This window comes from Pithys albifrons, chromosome 7 (genome assembly GCF_047495875.1).
Source record: "Pithys albifrons albifrons isolate INPA30051 chromosome 7, PitAlb_v1, whole genome shotgun sequence".
NCBI lineage: Eukaryota > Metazoa > Chordata > Aves > Passeriformes > Thamnophilidae > Pithys > Pithys albifrons.
The window spans coordinates 45,433,564-45,448,892 of NC_092464.1; the positions used below are offsets into that span (position 1 = coordinate 45,433,564).

General features: G+C 44.0%; 1 protein-coding gene across 3 annotated transcripts in view; it reads right to left on the reverse strand.

The window, feature by feature from the left end:
• TRAK1 (trafficking kinesin protein 1) overlaps positions 1-12,903 on the reverse strand; it is a 127,604-nt gene extending 114,701 nt beyond the window's left edge. For all 3 annotated transcript variants that reach the window (XM_071561338.1, XM_071561335.1, XM_071561346.1), the window contains exon 1: positions 12,680-12,903. The gene's annotated coding sequence lies outside the window, so the exon portion shown is untranslated. The remainder of the gene's footprint in view (positions 1-12,679) is intronic.
• Between the last annotated feature and the right edge of the window lie 2,426 nt (positions 12,904-15,329).

Consider the following 15,329-nt stretch of genomic DNA (forward strand, 5'->3'; position numbering starts at 1 on the left):
ATTGTTGTCTCTAGGTTTTGTTTCCTCACTTGCTACATGCCCAAACTCTTCTTCCTTTTGTCTCTGGAGCTATTGTGCTGTAGCTCCAAGTCCCAGGTGACAGGTAGGGAGAAGAATCCTCACAAGTGGGTTAGTGCTCCCACAGTTCAAAGAGACGGACCCTAAATATCTGCACTGTCTCATTCAATACAGTATCTGCACACAATTCTCAGGTGCTCAGCCTTACTCTGCTCATGAGATCAAGTTACTGATCAAGAAAACGCCAGAAATCTTAACCTGCATACTTTCTAGCCCATCTGTGTCCTACATCCTTCCTCTCAGTGATTTGTAATTTAGTCAGAAAACAGTTTTTACTTCCTGAATATTTCAACATGTGCCTTGATTAAGCAGCTGTCCTGACAGAACCTGTATTTTTCTATTCAGGAAGCTGTACAAGCTGGGGTGTTAGACAAATAAGTCTGTCAGAGGACAGACACAACGCAAACATTGTATAACTGCAAAGTACAGTCACTGATAGACACAGTTACCACAACCTGTAATAATTCCTCCTTGGCCTGATTCCCATCTTTCTGGAGACACATCTCTGACAGTACTGCTGCACACAGCCTGTGCACAATCAGGGGTGAATGGGGGAGCTGCTGTAACATGGCAAACTAATCACAGAGCCCCTAAATAACATCACATCACAGACATAGGCAGGCATAGACTATAGGCCTTCCATATCACAGTGAAACTTGGTTAGTGAGACAGTCCCTGCTTTACACACCCTTCATATTCAGAGTTACAGTTTGATTCACACAAGGTAGCATTTACAGAAAGAGGCAATGGGCTCCTGTGAGAGTATTTGGCTAAACTTGGCTCAAACAATAACAACCCCTGGAAGCACACAACATGTAATAATTACCTATAACACTATGTCTGAATCTTGTGCCACTTGATAGCCCCATCTTGAGTATCACAGCAAGAGTTAAGTGAATAGCACACTCACATTACTGCAGTGTGTATCGAGTTAGGCATGCAAGGAGAAAAACCCAGATAAAATACCCAAGACAGCATCACTACGCTCAGCTGTGAGCTGAAACAAGCTAACAGCCTACAGGTGCCCTCCTGTTTATAACACCTCCCCAGCAAACTCCCCTATTTGCAATCCTTGGCTTCCAGGTGCAAACAATCACTGGTCCAAGGACAGTGTCAGTGTTGCCAAGAGACACCTGTTTGCTCCTTTCCTACCTTCTCATTTAAGCTGTACGTCTACTTTACGACAAGGAATTATACCCCAGGGTACAATGAAGAACTGGAAGCATCAGTGCTTAACTAACCCTAACAGAGCCCCCTGCAAGTGCAGGAGACAGTTGTTTCATGCTCTCATAGGCTTTGTGATCATGTGTAAGTATGCAATTCCAAAAGCTCCAAACAGAGTAAAACAAACAGACACTGGGCAGAGCTCAGTGAGATCTCTTAACCTGAAGGTCGTATCGCCAACACTACAAACGTGGAAGCAGCTGCTGATATTTTGGCATGGTCCTCATATTGCAGAGTGCAAGATCCGAGAGACTGTATTTCAGAGACACATTTGAGGTGTCAAAGATTCCACACTGTCAAGGATTCCAGACTCTTCCACCTCTACAGCTGAGATACAGTATATACTACCCACTCAGCCAGGTTGTGCTACTGTATCCAATAAGAGCGATTTGGGCTTTTTTGTTATGGTTTTAATCAAAAAGCTTGAAGGCAAGAGATCCATTTAAGCTCCCAAGACAAAATACTGGCCATTTTGGACCAAACCTCATATCTTGTAATTTAATAGATCCTTTCAAATTCTACTGCCCCACCCACAAAACACACCCACCTACCCAATCACTCTATTCCTTTCTTCTCGATTTTTTTCACTTCCAGTAAAAAGCAACAAGTAACAACCTGTTTAACCCTTGTGACCCAAGTCTGTTTTTGGTGTTCTAGAGCACAAATCACAAACTATGCTAAAACTACACTCATTTTCTTGTTTCCTGCAATTCTTCCCCCAAAGAGCAAAGATAACCCTCAAAAGCAACCAACCCCTTTAAAATCAATTATCCACATCTTCATGGCTTGGACTTTAATCAAGGAACCATTCCTGAGTTACAGGGCCATATTCTGCTTCTCATAATTGATAGGCATTTACATCTGTAAATATGTTTCCAACTTCTATTGAAATCAATTCTCCAAAATGTTACTGATTGCTTTTGTTCAAAAACGCCCTTTTTTCCAGTCAGTTTTAACCAGCACTTTATGAAGTTTTTGTTAGACATGCAACACAGGTAGCATAACCTGGCCTCCACAGCAACTTCTTGGTATGTTTTGTGAAAAAATATTTAGAAAAGAAATTTATATAATAATTTGAGTTTGAGTTTTTTTAAGAGCTAAGTCTTAAATAAAACCTCAGATGTATTTTATCAGTTCCATTTAACTTTGTTTGCTGATTTTTTCTTTCAAATGTTCTTGATACCAAAAACTTCATAAAGCATTAACTGATACCTTGAAGGGGGGAAAAAAAAAAGGAGATTGGGAATTTCTCTGTTGGCGCTCTTAACTGAGGAGATAAAGGAAACTCTGTAATACATGACATACAAATCAAAGCCAGAGAAAAAGTACGCTAAAAAACCAAAAAAGAAACAAACAAAAACAGCCAGGAGAAAAAGTAGATTAGCCAAAACTTCAGAATTCATAAAAGATACTTGCAAATGTCTTCAGTGCCCTCAAAGAAAAAACAATGCCTTAATATTTTAATATTCTAAACAATGCCCCAAATCCTTTCACTTTTCTGGTGATCACTGACAATACCATTGAACAATGCAGTGTCCAAAACAGTCCCTCCCCAAAGTCTGTTCTTCAGCTTCAAATATACTCAGCTACAAGTTGGCACACAGCTATATTACATGTTTTCTATCACAAAACAAACAACAGCTTCTAGTTAGAAATCAGGGCAATCAGGAACCACCAGTTCCCACTCAGAAGAGAATTTAATTACCTGTTGCAGGATTTAAATCAGAGCCAGAAGCCATGTCCATGCTTTCTTGATATCTTAATTTTGAAATAACTATTTTATAGCTGCTCAGTCTAAGGGTTCACCAAGTGAAAAAAAACACCCAAAAAACTTTTATTGCCCACATTATAAAACTGCTTACCTTTCCCCGAAAAAGCTCTGATGAACAAAGAAGAAAATGCAGTATTACATCTGCTACAACAAGTCATGCTATAAACTAATCATTTTCCTGACTATGCAGCCCCTCCTATTTCCTATTACTCATTTCTCCTGCTACAATGTTATATCACATCTGTATCTCCAAGTTATTCCTGCTGGTCATAGGATCAAAACAATAGGCTTGCTCCTAGGTGCATTTAGGAATTTCCTGTCAGCCTTCTTGACAAGGTAATTAGTCCTAATTAGCCAGATAACAGGACAGATTATTCAATCTTCCCCATGCAATTCTGTTAACCAAGATTACTAAAATGCTGTTGGCAGCTTTCTTTTATTTAAAAACAAACAAAAAATATCAAAACAAAAAAGACCCCAACAAACCACAAAACAAGAACTCCCACACAACTCACAAATCATACAATTTTGATAACATTAACCATTTTTTTCAAGAGATCTGTATAACTCAATGCACACATGTTATTGTGATATTACACACTAAAGCAAACTGAACCCTAATTGGCCTTGCCTGCACATTTCTGCATTGCCTTTGTGCCACCTCCACCATTCATCTAACTCACTAACAGAGATAAACAGGTAAAAAACTAAATCCAAAAAAATAAACCAATCTTTCAAACCATGTTCTTCCAATTTGCCTCCCTGGCTTATATCCCAGTGGGTAACAGCACGAAAGGTCTGTGGACAGAGCAGTACAACCCACAGCTGGTGCTAAGGCAGGACTATCCTCACAAGACACAGCAAACTGTGAGGCCAAGTTATGTGGCTGTGAAAGCAGAGCCCTCAGGCACAGCTCTGCCAGTCACCTCTGGCTAATGTTAGTGTAGCCTGCACTAAAAGCACACCCACCCTACTGCACACTCACCCTGGGGCCACAGACCCCAGGCACTCCTTTTTCCTCCCACGGACATTGGTTCTTCTACCACTCCACATCAATGTGATCAGGAATGCAACCTGATTGGAAAGGCTAAGCCAAGGGGATGGGGGAGTCAAACCACTAAACCAAGGCACTGCGTTGGCTTCAGCTGTGAGGATTTTCACATACTGGTGTTGCAACGCTGTCTTCCAAGCTTCGCTGCCATAAGAACAATTCCTAGTGGGACTCAAACCGTCAATCCTCCCACTAACTGGTATGTGTGCTTAATTGTGACACCAGAGGGGTGAGGGAAACCACTGTGTGAGTGCCCAGAGACAGAATTTACAGACCCTACACAAGCACTGAGTGTATATGTATGGCCAAACTTCAGGAATGCAGATTTGGGAAGGGCTCTCCCCACGTGCCCTTCCAGCCTGTGCAGTGGATTGTTTAGGTGAGGCACAGTGTGCGCAGAACTGGCCCCACCGTTTAAGTCCCAAGGTCCATCTGCCACAGCCGAGCGAGCTCGGACAGTGACAGCGAAGTCCTCGGGACTGTCACAGCATCCGGTACTGACCGGGGCTGACCCTGCTGAGCATCCGAGATCTGATGGGATGGGATGGCAGGGAGGTTTTAACTGCCAGGGGACGGTCCCACTGAGACTCGAACTCAGGTTCTTGGGATTCAGAGTCCAGAGTGCTCTCCTTTACACCACGAGACCGCCCCACACAAAGCACTAACCCAAGACTTAACAGCAAAGGCCTCCTTTGCAGTTACAGAGAGATGAGATTTGTTTGCCCAGACCAATTCAACAGCTGTATGAAACTGATGCTGAGAAGCTGACTGGCAACAGAAGAGCCAAGAAACAATTTTGATCTTGAATTCATGCCTGCTGGAAAACCAGCTGTGCTAGATTTACAAATCCAAGATATAATCAATTTATTTCATAATAATCCAATATTACTTGGTAGAAAGTAAGAAAGGTCAGCTTTAATTACAAGATTTTTTTAAAAGGAAAAAAAATTATGATAAACAACAAGGATTATTTAAAAGTACAGTTTTGTTCACCTGAACTGAAACTTCTGTCTAAATTCCAGTTGACAAATCACGTGAATTTTTTAAGGAAGCATCAGCTTTACTTAAGCAAATAAAAGAAATTGATTGCAGTTCTTAATTCTTACTGTAAATACTCATATAAATCAACATAATACCCCCAAACATTTACAGCCACATTTCATAGAGCCACAGAATACTTTGAGTTGGAAGGCATCTTAAAGTTATCAGCTAGTGCAGTCCTCTGCAATGGGTGAGGACACCTTTCACTAGATCAGGTTGCTCAAAGCCCTGTCCAACCAGGCCTTGAACACTTCCAGCAACAGGGTATCCAGAGCTTCCCTGTGTGTATTATTTAAGGTACTACCATTACAATAAATTTCCTTTCATCAGGTCTCTTCAACAACAAACAGCAATAAGATAAAAAATATCTCTCAATGAATGAATCATAATAAAATCATGCATGTTGAATTTAAGAAATCCATTCCCATATTCAGCACCCATATTCAATGTGCTGTGACCTCAGTGTGCCTTTTCCACCATAGCTGAGAAACTCTTCATTCATTAGGTAACTACCATGAACTGTTAATTCTATGTTTATCACCTTCAAATTACATTTGGTTATCTTTGCCTTTACATAAAAATATTTCTAGATTTAATACATTACTCATTCCACAAAAGAGTTACCCGAATTTTTTTTAAGACAGCAATATACTCATGAACAGAAAAGATTTGTGTCCTTTTTTCCAAGTCAAAAATCCTGTTTCCCTCCTCTCTTTCCTGCTATTCAGTATAACAGTACAGAGGGACACCAATAAGAAAACCTTCCTTTTTTTCTCTTTATGTCAACATACAGCAGATGTCCTCTGAAAGTTGATAAATAGTACAAAATGGGTGCAGTGTTTACTCTTGGAGGACAGATGTTACTGTCAGGCTCAAGAAACTGACACTGACTTATCTTGAACATTCACCACTGAGCAAAGTGAGATGACTGTGTCTGGGAAGTGCTCTGTTCCCAGCCTGTGAAATCCATTTTTGAACCCTAATCTTTCACATAGCAATGCCCTGTGATTAGATTAATAGTACATCAGTTTTAGTGAAGGCAAAAAGAACATAGAAATTTCACTAAAGTAGCTATTGCAATAGGAGCACCACCTTATCCTGCACAAACTGCCTGCCAGACATGGATTCAAAACTTCTGTAAAATGCACTAAAATTACTTGAGCGAGTCATACACTGTTCAGGGAAAGAAGAGTCCTCAGGCCCACCTGCAGTTCTCCTTTTGTAAGAGGACTAATAATGTACAGTGACAACCTTAGTCATGTAGGGAAAGAACAGTGCAGGTGTAGCACACATGTCTACTGAGGTGGGTACCTGTTTCACACACTCTACCCTGTCAGGTCCTAAATAGCTACAGTTTGCCAATCCGCTGATCCCAATTCTAGTACTGGCACCAATTCCTGAACTACCTCAGTCAAATGTTTTGATTTTGCTGCCCCTTCATCCATTGCAAAGTAAGAGAAGACTGATTCTTGTGACCCGTGAATGCTTAAACAAACTCAGTTCATTAGAAGTTCACACTGAATGTTTTTGCAGCTTCTGCAATGCAAAAGGGCAAAGTATTTAGGAAAGTTACATTTGCCTGAGGTACAACAGTTTCGAAATGAAATCTCATTTAGTAGATAAAAGCAGTACAAGTGAATGTCATGGAGAAATCAATGTGCTCTGCAGAAAAAATGATAGCATGACATACATCAAATAGCATGACAGTGGAGACCTCTTTGGACTCTGGACAAAGTACTCTGCCAGACTAGTGCAATATTTAACCTTTCTCAGCCGTTTCGTTCCAATGGCTGCTGATGTCTTGCCAAAACACAGGTTTTCAGAATGCTGTTATGGAGTACAATTCTAGTGAGCAAACACACAAGTAATCAAATGTTATAAACATTTCAGACAATCAGAAAAAGCATTTGCAGTTTAGATTGCCATATATTGGACATTTGTGGCTCTCAGGTCAGTCACAAGTCACTGGGTCAAGCTGTATCAATGCTCATCTACCACCTGACATTACGTGACCCTCAGGAAATACAGCCATAAAGGGCTGCTCTTGCCATGACCTTCACACATCAGGTGTGCAGGATTCATTACAGGACCAAAGGCTCCAAGAAGGCAATGTTTTTGGTCAACACTTGGCAAACACCTGCACCATAAATTTCTGGAAGTGACCATTACTGGAGTGTTACCCAAATACAACATAAGCCTACCATTCCTTTCTGAAGGCAGTGCAGTTTGTGCCTACAGGAGAAGATCTATTATAAGAAATCATGTTACCAGAAGGATTGATTTCCTCCTCATCACTTCACATCAACTATGCTTAACAGCCCCTCAGAAATAGCTAGTATGATCAGACAAGGCTGCAGAGAAAGAAATTCCCTTTAAGACAGGCTTAAAGGACAGTCTAAGGACTTCAGCATTGCTCCAATGTCTTCCAGTTCTGCTAATTTTACAGGTACCACTCGGGCACTAGGCTTCCATGGATTTAAACTGCAAGGTTTCTGCTTACTGCAGAGGAGTGGCTGGTGCTCCCTTGCAAAAATGCAAACATGCAGTATCTGATGGTGAAAGCAGGCTTTCTGGGACAGGCAATGTTGTTATTAACAAAAGCTCGCTCCACTTATGTAAATATTAAAGAGGACAGTGAAAGTCCCCATTTCCCCACAATCAGCAGAGGTGAGACTTTTAAAAATACAATAACTCTCTCTTGAAACAAAACTGCACTTCAGTATCCTCTAGGACACCAAATTATGGCTGCTGTCAGAACATAATTCATGCAGAGTCCTGATTTCCATGAAATTAGAGTCTAATATGACATTACCAACACCTGCCTTTCAAAGGATGAAATTAAGAATTTATGTGAACATACAATACAAAAATGTACTGATTCCAATTTACAGCAGTCAACTAAGCAATTCAAAGAGGTGCACATAACTAACTCAATATATTCAGTTTTTATCCTTCCCTTCTAGACCATAAATTTTTCAACTATATGAACATTTCCCTAACCTTTGGTTTCTATTAAAAGATGGGACAACACAGCATTATTTTAAACTTCACTGAAAACTAATGACAAGCAGTTTTTCCATGTTTTGTTTGAAACACCGGAATTATTACATACTGGAGCAGGGAGTTCATATATTTTTTTCCTTTAACTGGGAAACTGGATGAGAGGGGTGATCCCTTTCCTCTACTTGGCACTGGTGAGGCCACACCTTGGGTACCATTGTTCCCAGCACCATAATACAGAAGGGGATTTAAGAGGGAATCCATAGATATGGGAAAATTTTCTCAGTTAGGCAGCAGGATGGTCTAATGTCAGAACAAGCCAATAATGAAACTTTGCAAGAGCTTTTAAACCAAACTCTTCTCACATTTCCTTCCTTCTTTCTAGCACTCTGACTGCTGCAATGTTCTGAACTTCTGCTACAAATGCAAGTTAAAAACAACAGGGGTCTAACATATTAATGTACTGGAGTACTTTAAAAAATGCAAACAAGGCAATATGACAGTTGGAGAGCAGCAGTGTCATTTGTGTTTTCAGCATTTACTGGACTGCAAGGTTAAACAATCCCACCCAAAGGAGCTCTAAGACATGGTAAAGAATCAACTCCAGTATGGCCACTTGCCGATTTAACTAAAGCAAATCTGCCAACATAACTGAATCTAAGAATTATCTCTGAGCTAATCTGTTTGTGCTATCAATAAGCCTCTTAGCTGGTCAACCATAAGCAGGATGACTGTATAGCATGACTTTTTGCACTGTAATCAATAGACTCCAATAAAAAGAGAAATATTGAACAATCAAAGTTCAAACAAAGGGCAGATTTAGACAAAGAACAGCAGCAGTGAACTCCTGAAATTTATTTAGGAGACACCACATGACTTGCTACAAAGTAAAATAAGAGTGCTTGTAAACTTGTAGCTATATCAGTCAGACCACAGAGTAAGCAGGAAGGCTTTGAATCAGAGACCAACTGGTATCTTGGAAAGCCTGTGTTAACAGGAAGTTCATTCTCAAGATTTTTATCTCTCCAAGTAGCACTGATCCCACAACTGAATCCACAAAATTGAGCCCTCCATACAGGTGCAGCATTCCAAGGTGGCAATGGCATTGCTCATGGAGTAATAATGATACAAATGTGACCAGAGAAACAGACCTTCCCAGTAGGGGCACTGGGCCAGTTTTACAGTTTCAGCATTACAAAGCTTCATACATTAACTGAGCTGCCTACAGCTGACATGCAATCGCTGTCATTTAGTGGGTAGAAAGCACTTCTCCTACTCGCTGCGTTTTTATGGTAACTCTGAAAGCCACTCAGTGTGCAGTCACTACTGGAATTTGTTCCTTTCCATAGGCCTTATGCAGCACACAAGTGACAATTTCCAGCAGAAACAAGGAACAATATGACCACCACATGGGAAGATGCCAGTATACCTTTAATCATTTTACATGCAATTCACGGGTATTTACTATTTAATCTTGGTCTTGGTGGCAACATTAAGCTTCCTACAGAGACAGAACTGCCAGGTACACCTGAAGAAAAGGAATAGTTCAAAAAGAAAACAAATCTAGCCAAAACAACCTACCTAACAACAACATTTCTCTGACCAACAGCCTAAAACACAGCTGCTAATTCCACACTGTAGTTATCAGGACTTCTGATAGCTACAGACCAGTTATACTGGTCTGTCTGTTCTTGCACTAATATGGAGTATTGTGAAGTAAGAAATGTGTAAAATCAAATAGCAGTTTTGTAAGAATTAAAATGGGTTATTCAAAAATACACTGATTAAATGCCTGGCCTAATACTGGAGACTTAGCAGAGGTAGAGGAGGCACTCATTTTTAGTGAGGCACAGGGAAAGGTATCATTTCAAAATTTTAAGCAAACAACGCACAATTTTCTGCAAACTAACAAGAAACACTCCCCCAACCTTGACTTGAACATCACCCACAAAGTACTACACCCAGACAATGCAAAACAAATGTTGTCTCACAAATGCTACTTCTGATTATAGCAGGAGTACCAAACCACCCCCATTCTGGAAATCAGGAAAATTTTAAGGACTTTGGAAAGAAATGGATTTCAAACCAATGTAACTCATACACTGCCCTCCCCTCATAATTATCTCCCCTCTCCCCACAGTTATCTCCCCTCTCCCAAGGAAAATTTTAAGCAACATAGAAAACTGTTACAAAGAAAAACATGTACAGGTTTTAGAAAGCAGCTTTTAGCAGATGCTGCCTCAATAGCACTCATTCTGAGAATTCTTTCTACTGAGCTACTTGAAAAAAAAAAACTACCTTGCAGGTACAGGGGGAACGTTATTAGCATTTTTCATTTTCAGCATTATAATGAGAATAGCAAGAAACAATAGTATTAATCTAGCACACGTTTAAAGCAAAAATATTTAACCCGCACTAATTTCTGCAATACTAATCTCATTATTCTACCCCAAAGTAGATTGGCTAGAGTATAAATAAAATCCTCACAGCACACAGAAAGATTAGGATCAAATTACTTCTCCAAAAGCAGCTGGTAATCTGTTACAGGAGACAGAATGTGTGAGGCATCAAGGAGCTCAGGCGTGAGCTGCAGCAGAGAGGAACAACAGGAGTTCCCAACAGTTCCAGGCAAATCTTTCCAATCTGATCTCGTTCTCTCGTACGTGCAAGTTCCCTTACTCCCACCAGCTATCACCTGTGTTCCACAAACTGACAGAGTGCCAAGATAACATCCATAAATATACAGGGCAAAACTTGGAGATCACATGTTGGTACTGCTTCATTAGTCAGGACTCTGGATTAAACCAGTCAAATGCTCAGAGGCTGCAGCAACAACTCAATATTTCACAGAGATTTTATGCATACATATATCAAACATGGAACAGCACATATATAAATGTATGTGCCTAATTCCATTAATGCTTCTTCAGCCCTGTGTGTTCCACTGAGTGTGCTCTAGAACAGGCACCAAGTTCTGTTATGAACTTTTTGTTCATAACTGAACAAAAGACAAAGTGAAGGCTTTTGTCTGGTTAGGGATTTTTTGGCACTGGATCCAGAGAGATCCTACTTCTGTCCACTACTGTCATCCACCATGCAGTTAAATCTACTGGCAAGTGCGAGTTCATTCATGAAACTGACAGGAACTTTTGTTTTACTTCAAGAGAAATTCAAGTTTATTTCATTCATGAAACTGACAGAAACATTTACTTCAAGAGAAATTTAAGTTCTATCCATTCTATCTATTCATAGAGCCATTTGGTCTCCACTCACTAGCTCACGCTAAAAGCTGAAAACTCTTGCCTTCCATTAGCATTTTTACCAGTCTTGTTTTCCTCCCTTATAATGATGCTCATTGAAAAGCAGAGAAGTAACCTATAATCATGGCTTAATATAATTTTGTTATTGTCATCACAGGTTGCTCTGGCTCAGTTAAAACAGGTTACAGTGCTCAAACAAGGCACAGCTTTGTGAATATGGTCCCTGGGCTTGGAGACAACACTCCCTCCTCCAGGCCTCTTATGGTAAACTCCGAAAGAGCCCTAATGTTTAAACACGGATCAGTTCCAGCACGGGCAGAAATCAGGGTAATACTTAAGAGTACGTGCAACTGTGTAACTCGGCAGTAAAACACACACATATGGCAAACTGGTCATCCTAAATCTTTGGTTTTGTTTTCGCTTGGGGTTTCTTTTTGTTTTTTTGCTGTTGATTTCCTGATTGCAAAAACCATTACACCCACGATTTAATCTCAGCAGACTAAAAGGTTCAAATAAGGTTACAGATTGCAAAGCAGAAAAAAAAGTGTCCACACGGAGACTTTTCCCAAAGTCGGAGAGAGGGACAACATGAAGCCTGGGCTCCCACCCTTAAAGAGATGTTCCATTTTTTGGACGTTTCCTGATGGTCCCTAATTTTACCTGCAAATAAACTCATCTAAAGATGAAGGTTCAAGATCATCAGCTGCAAACCAAAGCAGGCACTAAGATCTCAAACTTGCTAAGAATGTCATAATGGAATATTTTAGTCATTTCAACATTGGAACGCTGCCAAAAGCTATCCATAATCCCCAACGCTGAAGAATCCGAGTCAGGATTTGCAGGTCCCTCCGCGATGGCTGGGAAAGCTCCCTCCACACGCGGGGGTCCTTCTATCTGACAGCAGCAGAGGTTTACCTGTAAATAATTCAGAGCCACAATTCCGGAGCGATCCCTGACCTTCGGTACTCAATTATACCCATCTGCCTCTTTCCTTCAAGGGGGCGGAAGGGACAAAAGCAAAGCGCGCAGGCAGCAGAGCCCGGCGCAGCGCCCGCCCCCGAGCCAGCGGGCTGTGAAGGTCGAGGGGCCCGAGGAGGAGGAGCGGCTGCACCTTGCTCACCCCCCCGCCGAACCTTGCTCCGCTCACCCCCCGCTCCGCTGCCCGCCGAGCGCAGCCAGGCGTCCCCCCGCGCCGCGGGCTCACCTGGGCCCCCGAGCATCCCCGCCCGCCCCGCGCCCCGTTCCCGCACTCACCCCGCTCCGGGCCCCGCGGGCGGCGGGGCTTGGGCGGCTGCGCCCCCGCGGGCCGGGGGAGCGGCGCTGCCGGCGGCGGCCACCTCCGGGCTGCTTCCCCGCTCACGGCTCGCCCCCGGCCCGCGCCGCTGCGAGGCCGCGGCGTGCAGGGCGGGCAGAGCGCGGGGGCGGCAGTGGCCGGCCGGCTGCGGCTGCTGCTGGGGCTGCGGCTGCTGCTTCTCCCTCCTCCTGCCGGCGCCTCATGTGCCCTCCGGCCGCGTCCCTCCGGCCGCGCCGCCGCCGCTCCAGCTCCCGCCCCACAGCCCTCCCGCCGGGCTGCAGCGCACGTGGGGCGGCTGCGGCCGCTCTCGCCGCCGGGCGCGGGGCGGCGCGGGCACCCCGGCGGCGGCAGGAAGGGGCGGGAGGGACGGATGGAGGCAACGCCGCCGGCAGCCACCTCGGCGGCCGCTCGCTCGGCAAGCGCAGCGCTCGCTTTCCCGCCCCCCGGAGGCCATTACCTCATGGCCCGGCCCCGCCGCGGAGGAGGGGCCGGCCCGGGCGTCGCCGGGCAACCGGCCCTGCCGCGGGACGGGCTGGGGCGGTGCGGGATGGGGAGCCCGCAGCAGGAGGGGTCGGGCGCTGTGCGGGGAGGGGATCCCGCAGCGGGAGCGGTCGGGGGAGGCGCGGGGAAGGGAATCCCGCAGCGGGAGGGGTCGGGCGCTGTGCGCGATGAGGATCCCGCAGCGGGAGGGGTCGGGCGCTGTGCGGGCCGGGCCGGCGCTGCTGCCCCCGCTCCCGCGCAACGCGAAGCGCCCTGGTGCGGTCTGGGAAGGGGAGAGGGCAGGTATGAATGTAGGATGTATCAAACACCAGAAAATCCCCAAAGGAAGGTGTTTATTATTAGTGTCCCGCCTGCAGAGGAAAGCTTCAGTCCAATTTCTTTCCCACCCTCTTCGGTGGTGCCCAGCGACAGGACGGGGAGAAATGGCTATAAACTAAAACACCAGAAGCTTCACCTCAGCTTGAGGAAAAACGTTGCGTTGAGGGCGGCAGAGCACTGGAACAGCTGCCCGGGGAGGTCGTGGAGTCTCCCTCCCTGGAGACATTCCAAACCCACCTGGGTTCCTGTCACCTGCTCCAGGTGACCCTGCCTTGGCAGAGGGTTAGACTGGATGATCTTCAGAAGTCCCTTCCAACCCTAACGATTCTGTGAGAAATCCAGTAATTATTTTAAAACCCCAAAACAACAAACAAACAAAGCCACACAAAAAGAAAGCCAAACCAAACAAAAAAAACCCAAACAAAACAAAAATACACAGAAGAAATCACAACTTCTATCCTCAGCTCACAGAACTATTTGCTGGAGGAGGATTTGATTGTTTTTGTCTACCGGCAAGGGAAGAACAGAGTTGTGTTCAAGGTTATAGCTGGTAAGACAAAAAAAAGTTGCAGTGGTGCTGGTGGTGAGAGGATTCCAGAAGCAAGGAATATCCTCCAACGAGTGTAAAATGGATTCAGGGTTTGACCCTGAATAACCCATTAAAAGAAATGAACCAACCCTTCACAGACGCAAACAAAGAGAATGCCAGATGGAGATGCCTGCTTTTAGGTGACAGAAAAGAGAGGAGAAATGTTGCAAGGACAACAGAGGATTCTCAGGCAGCCGCCGGATGAACAGGCGTGTCCTCAGAGCAAATCCCCTCCTAATGACTAAGTTAGATGGGGCATGTGAGTCAATCTAAAAACTTCAAGCTGCTGCCAAAAGGAGTGAGCTGCTCTCCCCGCTTCTCCCATGGAGGAGCCAGGCACTCCTGATTTTTCCAAGGGCTGGCTCTGCTGCTTAGGGTTCCTCAGTGAGTGACTCAGTTCACCAGCCTCACATAGAACTAACTGTATTTTTTCCTTGTCGGTTTTCTGCACAATTAATGAACTGAACTGACTCACCCTAAGGTCACAGAAGTATCAGGAGGGAGCACAAAGGACGAGCTGAAACCACTAGACTGGGAAGAACAGGACCATCACTTTGGTAACACTGCACTCTTAAATCATCACAGTAGTCTCATCTAAATCCTCCCTAAAACAGAAATTTCATGTTACTGCTAAGTAGTCTAACACCTCTGTATCCTTAAAAAGGTTGGTGCCTTCCACTTCTCACCCTCAGCTGAGTCCTCCCATTGCTCCCTTTGTGCCTGGTCTTTGTGTGTGACCCTGGTGTTGGCCACTGAGCAAGCTAAATCAGGAGGCTTTAAAAAAGGGTAGTTTTCTGATTAATTCCTGAAACAGCTAACTGTGGAGTCAGATCTGAGTGACAAGGGTTGCACAAGAGAGGAAACAAGTCTCTGAGGTTGCAAACGATAGATAGAGCCTCGAAGCAGCAGCTGGGAATTTGTTATAATGTGTAACATAAGCCCAAGACAGCAGCGAGGAGTAATGGTCTGTACAATGAAGGAGAAGAGTTTGCTCTGTGCTTTACATACTGTGAGAAGCAGGGTAAAAAAAGCAAAGATAGGCTGGAAGGGATTAGGGGGAGGGGGAGGGAGGGGAAGGAAGAAGAGAGAGTGAGCTTTCAGTTCCAGAAAGTTACAGAAACAGAGGAAGACACAGAACAGAGACACCTTGTAATCCAGCCCAGGAAGAAAATCAACTGCTGAAAAAAAGAGAAGGAAGACAT